At 37.3% G+C, this 10,316-nt stretch overlaps 1 long non-coding RNA gene across 4 annotated transcripts; it reads right to left on the reverse strand.

The window, feature by feature from the left end:
• On the reverse strand, positions 1,185–5,319 carry LOC110396452. Of its 4 annotated transcripts, none has more exons than XR_002436970.1 (3): positions 5,132–5,290; positions 4,888–4,952; positions 1,185–3,011 (listed from the first exon to the last, which is right to left on the reverse strand). It is a non-coding gene; the product is annotated as an uncharacterized LOC110396452 (long non-coding RNA). The 4 variants fall into 4 exon arrangements; XR_002436969.1 differs by having other exon boundaries at positions 1,189–4,683; positions 5,132–5,311; XR_002436968.1 differs by having other exon boundaries at positions 1,189–4,952; positions 5,132–5,319.

A 10,316-nucleotide genomic window follows, 5' to 3' on the forward strand; every position in this document is an offset into this window, starting at 1 on the left:
AAATGTCATTTCAAGTTCTCCATCTTCTCCAGAATGCTAACATCAAAGTGCCAGGATCTGCTCATCTAATCACAAGTGGTTGCACTGGACTGCAGGAAGGAAGTGTAGTCCAAACAGGAGAAGATAGAAATTCACTTCTGAGCCCATTTTCTGTCTCTTTCTTACAGGTGATTATATCCAAAGGGATATTCTATAACTTTTTTTAGAACAGAGCATCTGAAAGTTATAGTTTTAAATGTAGTTTGCCGCCTTAAATTAGAATACACAAGCTGTTTTCAAGAGAACCTGTATGCTTGACTTCCACCTAAAGTCAGTAGACTTAGCTCTGTGATTCCAGAGATTTTATAAGACACTGCAATCCATTAAATCAAAGGACATCAATTCTGTACATACCTTGAAGCCCCCTAAACTTCCAATAATATAACTGGATTGCCAATATTCTTTTCCATACATGCCATTCTTTAATTTGAACTGTTTCTATGTATGCAATCTGCATGTTACAGGGACCATTATATTTTTTTTATGTGGCATAGAACTTAGCTTCTGATTAGAGCAACAGTTTGAATGCCTGGTGTTCTGAAATCTGTGAAATATTTGGTTTCAATGGGGAAAGGATTCTCTATTGCAAATTTTCACTGCAGCAATAAAGATTTAAGAAGGATAATACAGTGCCCTTTTGTGGAGCACTTTCTTGCGTACTGCGGGGGATGTGCTCAAAGTCGTTAAGCTCTGCTTAAGTAGATCCTTACAATAATTACCAGAAAAACTCCAGTTATGCATTTTAAAATCTTCTTTCCTCACAATAGTATGTGTCTTTTGCTCAGCTTATCTTCCTCACTTTTACTGCCTAAAGTTTTGACAGCTAAATTGTCCCCTGTGCTCAAGGGAAAAAATGCAGCCAGTTCCAGAGGATAAGCCATTGTACCATCTAAAACTTTGATATTAGGATTAGGTGAATCACCATCTGGAAGGGCCTGCTTCTCTCCATTAACTCAGTGGCTACTCACTTGACTTCTTTAGACTCTGACATCTATACTTAGAGCTAGGGCAGATAAATTCTGCCCTAAGCAAATGTGCCTCCCTCCAACTGTGCCACATGCTCTTTTGTTATCATTCTTCATTGCATCAGATTGCTACTTTCATAAGAAATCTGGATATCATTTTGAAAACACTAACCCCTTACATGTCTTATATAGCCACTTCTCTTTATTTAACTTCATATTTCATGTTGTAATTATGTTTAAAAAACATACTTTAATGTATTTTTTATTGAGATTGGTCTCCATGCCAAACACTCCCCACCAACAGGCAACACTGAACTGCTGCCACCTGCCAAAATTCCAGATTCAGAAGGCTGAGACAATTTTTGTTACTTTTACTATGTTCCTGTTGTTTCACTTCCTTTACACTCTGTGATACGAAACAGCACTGATATGTCCCTATCATTTGTGTGTACAGTTGGATTAATGTCCATAGCTCCACTAAAGTCTATAACACTATGCAGAATTATCTCAGGTCTGAACTTTGCATGCAAGTCTGAACATGATGTCTGAACCTCTTCTCCTTGCACAGGCAAGACCAGATTCTGAATCTATATGAATTCAGATCTAAAATCACACCTAGACATCTGTTTTGACTGATGAATCCAGCCTGATACGGTGAGAGAAAACAACTGAACAACAATAGAGAACATGAAAGATCTTGGCTGTTTTTCACAAACAATTCTCTAAGAGATATCAGCTAATAAGTTATGCATAAAGATATGTCTGGATTGCAGTATGGAGATATTGAGCTTGCTTTGAAAAACCTTCTTCAGTGTCAAAGCAGAGTGGAGGCAGCAGCATGGAGTTGAGTGTGAAATTATTTTCTCTACAGTTATTCAGAAAGGTGAATTAGCCCATGATGATGAGCTCTGAAAGAGCCTGGATTGGCACTTTGTTAGGATGTCTATGAATAATGATGCAGCTGAGTATCAGAAATTCCAAATGAGTGAGACAGAAGAACAGCAAGGCAAGACTGATACCAGACTCAGGTCTGAAAAAGACAGCACTGGGAAAGCTCAAATGAAATGATCATTCTATTAATATATGGGAACTTGCAACTGTGCAAATATTTCCATTGGCTAAAGTGAGATCAGTACAGCACTCTGCACAGTAACATACATCTCATGAAAATGGCACTAGTTATAAAAAGCTATTAAAAAAAAAAGAGAAAGAGAGAGATTTGTACTGTGAAAGGGTACAAAGAGATTTAAAAAAGGGTAATTGTTAGGTTAAACTAGAACCTGTCAGGCAAATACATTTAATCAAATTCTAAACTGGAAAAATAGCTTCCAGCAGTGCCTCACATAAATTGCAATTACAAATGCAAAAAGATGCATGAACTTGGTTTAATTACAGTAACATATAAGATATGGTAAGGCAGGACCATTTTCTTGCAGATAATGAAAAGTGAAATGTGAGAAAGCTTTATATATATATATTATGTTAACAATTTTTGTGGTTTGATCTCACTTCCCTCTCTCAGAAGCTTTTGTATCTGTTGCTCCCAAAGGCAGACAGTTCAGAATGTTCAGTGCAGACATCTTAGCTTTGCTGTTTTAAAGGGATTTTTTTCCTATGGCTTGCTCTTCTTCCATTTATTCAGAAAATATAAAGCTTTCAATCATGAAAAAGATTCTCTTGGTGCCTCAAGACAGATTGGAGTGAGAAATGTTTGCACTGAGGAAGGCTTGTTTACATTTTTAGAGGTTTGGGTTGTGGATGTGTTGAGGTACTCAGCAGGTGCTGGACAAAAACTGGCACTTTTGCACCTCCTCATTTATCTTGCTTTGGTCACAGCCTTCTCACTGCTCCTGGTCACCCTTCCCAACTGCAGTCACCACTGTCAACCAGGTACAACAACACACTTGAGTAGTAGAACAGACTTGTGTTAATATACTTCTTCTGGGTGCTTCTCAGCACCAGGGAAGTGGAGACTGCTCCTGTCACAAGCTTTATCACATCCACCACCTGTAAAGCAAGGCAAATTCTTTATTCTTGTATGAATAGGAGATGAATGATCACATTACCATGCAACCATATGATCACAGGTACAACATGCAGCACCATGAAAAATTTGCCTTTATTCTTCCTCTTCATTTTTACAATGGCAACATGCAAATAGTTTCAGCCACCCACATTCAACTTCTTTTTCAGTTTCTTATGACTGTAGCTGACTTTTAGTCCTTTCATATTTGAGAGTGAATCATTTCCTACAGCCCATCTGTAGCATTTTAGCACTGTGCACAGTTCATATCTGGCCATGCTCTGCTGAATTATGAAATAGGAGATTAAGTACAACTAGTTAGGCCTGGACACTTCATTCTCACATGAGTTTGGGAACAGGGCCTTGTTGGAGGGCAGTTTGTGTCTGAGAAGACAGAGCAAGGAGTAGTTTGCCTTCAAAGTTAGCACACCGTGTTCATTTCTGTCTAACATAAAAAAGAGGTCAACACAAGGTGTTGGAATAGGCTCTTAGATGAAAGGCTTTGACAAATGAGGAAAAGCTCATTATGGAAATTTTTGTGTTTGACAAAGAGTGGTTCCAACACCTTATTTTCAACTCTTAATAGTATTTATTTTCCGTAGAATCTGCCAAAAGCAAGTTAATGCAAGGATGATGTGAAGAGATTGAGAAATGAATCAAAATCAAATCTCTGTTCTCATTAATACTATATACATGAACTAATTTGAGACAGTAAATGAGAAGAAAATACCACCAAAAATCCCTCTGACATTTATTTAAAGAAGCCTACATGGAGCAACCTCACTTTCTACAGTTAAAGAACTTAAGAGGAAAACAGTCCTTACAAGACCACTTACTTTGGTTCTCAGCTGGGAATGATGAAAGTGATCTCACTGCTATTTTCAGCAAATTAGCTAAGAACTGAGTTTCTATGTGCAGCTACGTAACTGTTGTGGTTTAGTTTTCTGCGCATGCACCTTTACTTCTCAAAGTGCTCTGTCATCCTCAAACACACGCAGATATGATAAGGAAATAGAACAGAGATAAAAAATATCCGGATACTCTTCACTGCAGACTGAAAACAGTCCAAAAGCATTTCTGTGTTAGTTGTTACATGTAGAAGTTGTGTGTAACAAGCACACCAATTTCCGAGTATGTTATAAATGGTTTATCCTCATTCTACCTTCCACATGTTTCAGTACTGCTAAAAATGAATGGAATTCTGAGCAAATCAAAGCAATTGTCACCATGAGCTATTTCACTCTGAGCCTGATTTTCAGTCACCTTAAGTTTCCCATGACTTCATCTGAAGTTATGAGATTGAAAGTCTCACAGAAGCATAGCCCTGAATGATCTAATGAATGGCAGGAGCTTAGAGACACAAATAACTGAAGATGTACTTATAAAGCTCATATTCAAGATCATATGATTATATTATATTCAAGTTACTGATATTTCCAAATGTTCTGAATGAGAACATAGTCCCAAATTTCTGAAATTTTTAGTCAAATACGTAATGAGTTTTCCCCCTTTTTGGAGGGGATATGCAGTGGGAGTACATAATGAAAAGGAGTCCTGGGAAAACTTGGGCAAAGACTCCAGAACAGTCTATACAGAGCCACCTCCTCTTGTAGTACCAGAGTCATAAGGTCCTTGTCTCTGTAGTAGTCTTGGAAGCTGGAAAAACAAGGGGAACAAAAAAGTATAGCTTTTATATTATTGAAGAATTTATGAACTGAAAGATTTTTCCGTTGTAACACATTGCCATGTCTCCCCAGAATCTTCCTGATCTAATGCAAAAATATTGTAATGCAAGTTTTCTGTAAGAGGCTGAAAGTGATTTTGTATTTTGATTGCCATATATTTTTAACCACCTCTTACCTTGTTTCCAGTTCTAGTCCTATTGAAGTTCATATCTCCAGCACACACATTAGCTGGTAGAACTCCTATTCACCACAGAGGTAATCACAAAGAAAGAGTAGGGGATGGAACAAATAAGTAAATAGATACAATTTAATTTATAATTAAAATGAAATAATATCTAATCACACAAATCTCTTTTTATAACAGAAATGGCATTTTCGTCTAAACAACAACAGTAATAATAACGGTAAAGGCTACTTACACAGCAATGTCAGCAATGTTGGTACACATGAACTATCCATGTCATGGGGCAGAGGACCTGACTCAATGTGTTTTCAGTCTCTAGCCTCAGAATAGGTGCAACAATGCGCTCCTGGTCTCATAGAAACACTACACTACAAAAGCTGCATAGATGTTTCCGCAACCGTGAGATTCAATCAGTACCAGGAACAGGTTGTGAAATCCTGAGGAACACAATTGTGATATATTGTATCTGTAAGTGATGAAGTATTACAGGCTTGTAATTTGAACACCTGCAAAGAACCTCAATTTCTGGAGTTATTTATTTCTAGTCTACCTTGATAAATTCTTTATTTTTTCCAGAAATGGATACCTGCTTCCATAAAATCCTTAAAATATCTTAAAATTCTGGAGTGAAGATGCCTTTATTCCCTTCTACTGATAGTGATCTGCATAGTGTCCAGGTATCCCATTTCTTAAGCATTCAACTTGCCAAATCTTTAATTCTCCATTATGTGAATCATACAATTTTTCATTATTTCACACAAAATAAAATTATTTAAGTAAAGGGACAGGGACATTAAAATATGTTCTAAGATCAAATACATTTTTTTGAAGAAAAAAAGCACCCAGAATGACTGTTTTCTTCAGTAAACTTTTTTATCACCAGGTTCTCCACTTGGAGCTGATCCATTTGGTAATGGAGTAGTTAGCTGTCTGTAAGAGGTTATTGACAGGCTGGGACACTGCCAGGGAGGTGTGTGACCTGGCTTCCAATCCCTGGTCCAAAGATCATTTCCTTATCTACACAAAGTGAGGAGTGCAGGTACACACCTCCATTTGGCTGGATCCTGAGCCATTCTTGAATGAACTGGGAGTTCAGATCCACTCAGGCAAAAGAGGTTGGTTTTATATCTGTATTGTTTTAGGCAACCATTGCAAAATCTAAACTGTAAAGTAAGGAACAATGAATTCTTTTCCAGCATCTCTGTGAGTCTGGACTCCAATCCCTTTCAAAAGTTGTTTGGTAAATTCTTGCTTAAACCTGATAGTAGGTTGAAAATTATATAAAATGCATTTCTGACGGAGAAAGTCAATAAACTCAACATACAGACCCCATAGACATATTCTACAGCAACATTATCATAGAATCATAGAATCATAGAATCATAGAATCATAGAATCATAGAATCATAGAATCATAGAATCATAGAATGGCTTGGGTTGAAAAGGACCTCAAAGATCATTCGAGTCTCAACTCCCCTGCTGTGTGCAGAGTCTCCAACCACTAGACCAGACTGCCCAGAGCCACACCCGGCCTGGCCTTGAATACCTCCAGGAATGGGGCATCCAGAACCTCCCTGGGCAACCTCTTCCAGTGCATCACCACCCTCTGAGTGAAAAACTTCCTCCTAACGTCTAATTTAAACCTCACCTGTCTTAGTTTAAAACCATTCCCCCTTGTCCTATCAATTATGATGATTATAAATATTTTTTAAAGTATTCTGTTTTTAAAAGAAAGTAAGTCTGTGAAATACGATCTTCCAGCTTCAGTGACATTTTCATAATGACTATATTATTCATCTTTTCATGTTGGTATCACAGAATCACAGAATTGCAGGGGTTGGAAGGGACCTCTGGAGATCCTCTAGTCCAACCCCCTGCTGAATCAGATTCCCTACAGTAGATCACACAGGAAGGCATCCAGGTTGGTTTTGAATATCTCCAGAAAAGGAGCCTAAATCACATCTCTGGGCAGTCTGTTCCTGTGCTCCACCACCGTGACAGTGAAAAAGTTCTTCCTTGTGTTAATACAGAACTCCCTGTGTTCCCATTTCTGCCCATTGCTCCTTTTTGTATTGTCGCTCACCACTGAAAAGAATCCCCTCACATCAACTTGACTCCCAATATTCAGCTTGTATCTTGTAACTTGGCTCTTGATACTCAACTTGTAACTTGTCTATAAAGCCTATCTCTAGGCATCCCTAAGCACTTAAAGAGAAAAGACTCAAAAGTAGACATATAAGAAGCCAGCTCCATATGAACAAAAAGGAGGAATGCTCAAAAGATCAGGAAAGTAGACAACAGGATATCATGTAATGTATAATTAGGAAGACCTTATTTAAGATTCTTTAGAAAATAACATTTTCCAAATCAGCATTTGTTTTTCCTTTTCTTACCCTATAGGGAAACATATATATATATAAATATACATACATATATATATCAATACATATATTGTTTTCTGAAAAAAAAACCACCCAACAAATAAATGAATAAAAGAACACATTTATTCTGAAAAATAATGCGCTTTCAGGTTATGGGAATTGCCTTAGATTCAGTATATTGATTGTAGCTGAAATCCAATATTATATTTCAAAATGTTGCTTTTAAAAACTGGCAAAAGTACTTAGAAGTCTCACCTTATAGGAAAGTAGGACTGTAGCTATTACCAAACCCTCCTTTCTTTTTTCTGTTCAACCATAAGGACTTTGGCAGAGGTATCCATTTTTAAAAGGTTTGCCAAGTAGTTATTTTCCTTTTAGGTCAGATGACAAAATTTGATTTTAGATCAAAACCATTTAGGTGAGCTTGCTTAGCTGTTGATAGAGATTTGTTTTTAAAGACTTCTAGCTTTAACTGCTCATATTTGTTTTAACTACTTAATTTTATATGTTTTGCTTTTGTTTTAAACTTTTTCTTTCCTGCAAAGCACTGGCATAAATGGCTGGTAGACTGAGGTTGGCTGGCAGATGTTTTTCACATAACTCCACTGCCCAGCATAAGGAATATATTATTTTACTATGAGATCATGGGAGTTCTGTGTATCTTTCATTACTATTCAACTTAGTTAGGTAATGCTATAAAATATCTTTTTGCCTTTTTTTTTTCATAGGGTAGCTTCTTTTTTTACCTTTTTTTTTTTTTTTTTTTTTGCATGGAAGGATCAGCGTATTCAGAGTTGGACTTGGCTAAAAGGATGCCCGGTGTTCATCTGAGTGTAAGTCTGCATATGATGAACTTTTCTCGTCAAAGGATATCAGACCAGGTGCAGTGTTTCAGGGCTGTTGCTGGACATCTTAAAGGTCTGATATTTCTTTAATTCTCTTTATTTATTTTGTCATTTAAATCTCATTTGTAGGAAACTTTTTCCTGATTGAAACTGAGTGGCTTTGTGCCACCTGATAAGCGCATGTAAGTTCTTCTGTCTGCTGTTTCCAGCCAAGCTTGTATTTTTCCTCTCAGACATGCTTGAACTTTTTACCAGTGTCAAAAAAGGTGCAGGTGAGCAGGCTGCTGGGGCTTCTCAGAGCTTCAGGCTGTTCTTTAACTCTGTTAAATTCCCTTCTGAATTTTAACATTTCACAGAGTCACAGAATAATTTTGGAGGACCTTTTACCCAACACACAGTTATAAGTAGTTAAGCTATCTTTTCCCTAGAGCTCCCAGAGGACTTAGCTTCCTCCTCTCCCTCCCTCACTTTCTCCTTCTGGCTTTCCTATTCCATTTTAAATGTTCCATGGATGTTCTCCTGGTGTTTATCTACACCTGCCATGTCCAACATCAAGAAGTTGATCTTATGGTGATTAACTTGTTTTAATATTTAAGCACTGTTATCTCCACATTTTCCACTTAATTTTTTCTCTTTGGAATGTTTCTATAGGGACAAGCTTCTAAGAAGCTTTCACCAAACAAAAGAGCAACTTGATTAGAAAGTTACTTCAAATAAACTTGCCAAATTATCACAATAATGCATTTTCTGATCTAGCTGTGCTGTGAGTTGTACTGCTCGCCATATGTATCTAAGAAAACCAGACTAACATTTATTTTGGCTATTTTCTGTATTTGGCTGGCATCTTTTGATCCAAGACAAGCTGCTTGGTAGGGGATATGATGGCATCTGGGCCATTAGATCTGTAACCAGCTCTAAACAATAAGTACTTGTTCCCTATTGGAACTCCAGGTACCCAAATTCAAGCAATCAGTGTATTGGGAAAAGATAGAAACACAAGCATATCAGCTCCCCAGTGATCAGACTCAGAGCCGTGACACATAAGTAAGCGCTTACAAGTCTCTCATATATGCAACATAAATCAGAATTTATGTTCAAAGTCAGCTCAGTTTTTCTGAGTTACAAAAATGATGCAGATCAGTAGAACAGTTCAAAGTTGCACACTAGTATCACCTTCCATGCCTGGTATAAATCAGTTTGCACCTTGCTTTTATTTTTGTTAATCAGCAGCACATGCTTTGGGAACCTGTACATTCAGAAGTATGGTTTAAGACATCATCATGCTCACAGCTGCACAGTATTCCTTTGATTGTGGAAAAGAAGTGGCTGTGTTCCCATTGAAATCATTAATATGGACCTGTTCTATATTGTCAGTGAGGAGAAATTCAGCAAAAACCTATCTGGGAATGAGCTGAACCTTTCCCTAGACTCTGCAGACTGCATGATCAGATCTATATAGCAGAACTTAGCCACCTGGCACATAAACATTGAAGTATAGACATCTTAATCTGCACTTGAATTCCACACCAAATTGAATAATCAGTAACACCAAGAATGACAGAAATTATAAGTTGTGTGCCTTTTTTCTAACTGCCTTGCCTGGCTACTACCTAAGTGTCAACACATAAAAAAAGTATTTGCTGTCTCTGTGGATACATATATGATACAGACCGCCACACAACGGTAACCAGGTAGCAAATTCTGGAGAAGACTGAAATTTGCTTTTCACATTGTAGTTTAATTTGTTCAAAGAAATTGTACAGTAAAATGTCTTTGCGTATTTCTATAGAGCGTACCTCACATACATATCAGTTCTCAACCCATTCCACTCTACTACACTCTTGGACTGGATGATCTTGTAGGTCTTTTCCAACCTTGCTGATTCTATGATTCTATGATTCTACAAGCATTCAAGAAAAAGTAAAATCCTTTTAAATAATGTGATATACCCTTTTGGAAAATTGTTTTCTTGAGTGCTTCCTGTAACACAACACAGCCTTAGGGATATGCTGAGGAACTCCCTGTGTAGCAGTTTATACTGTGGGAGGTGTTCCAAGTCAGTAGTGCCAACCATTGTCTTTGAATAATTGGTCTAATAAGAGCTTAGCAATGTTTAAAGAACACAGGCCAGCTAAGGAAAAATTGTCATCTGTTCCATTCAGGCAGCCACATTTTTCATTGCATAAGCTTAGTA

This window comes from Numida meleagris, chromosome 3 (genome assembly GCF_002078875.1).
Source record: "Numida meleagris isolate 19003 breed g44 Domestic line chromosome 3, NumMel1.0, whole genome shotgun sequence".
Classification (NCBI taxonomy): domain Eukaryota; kingdom Metazoa; phylum Chordata; class Aves; order Galliformes; family Numididae; genus Numida; species Numida meleagris.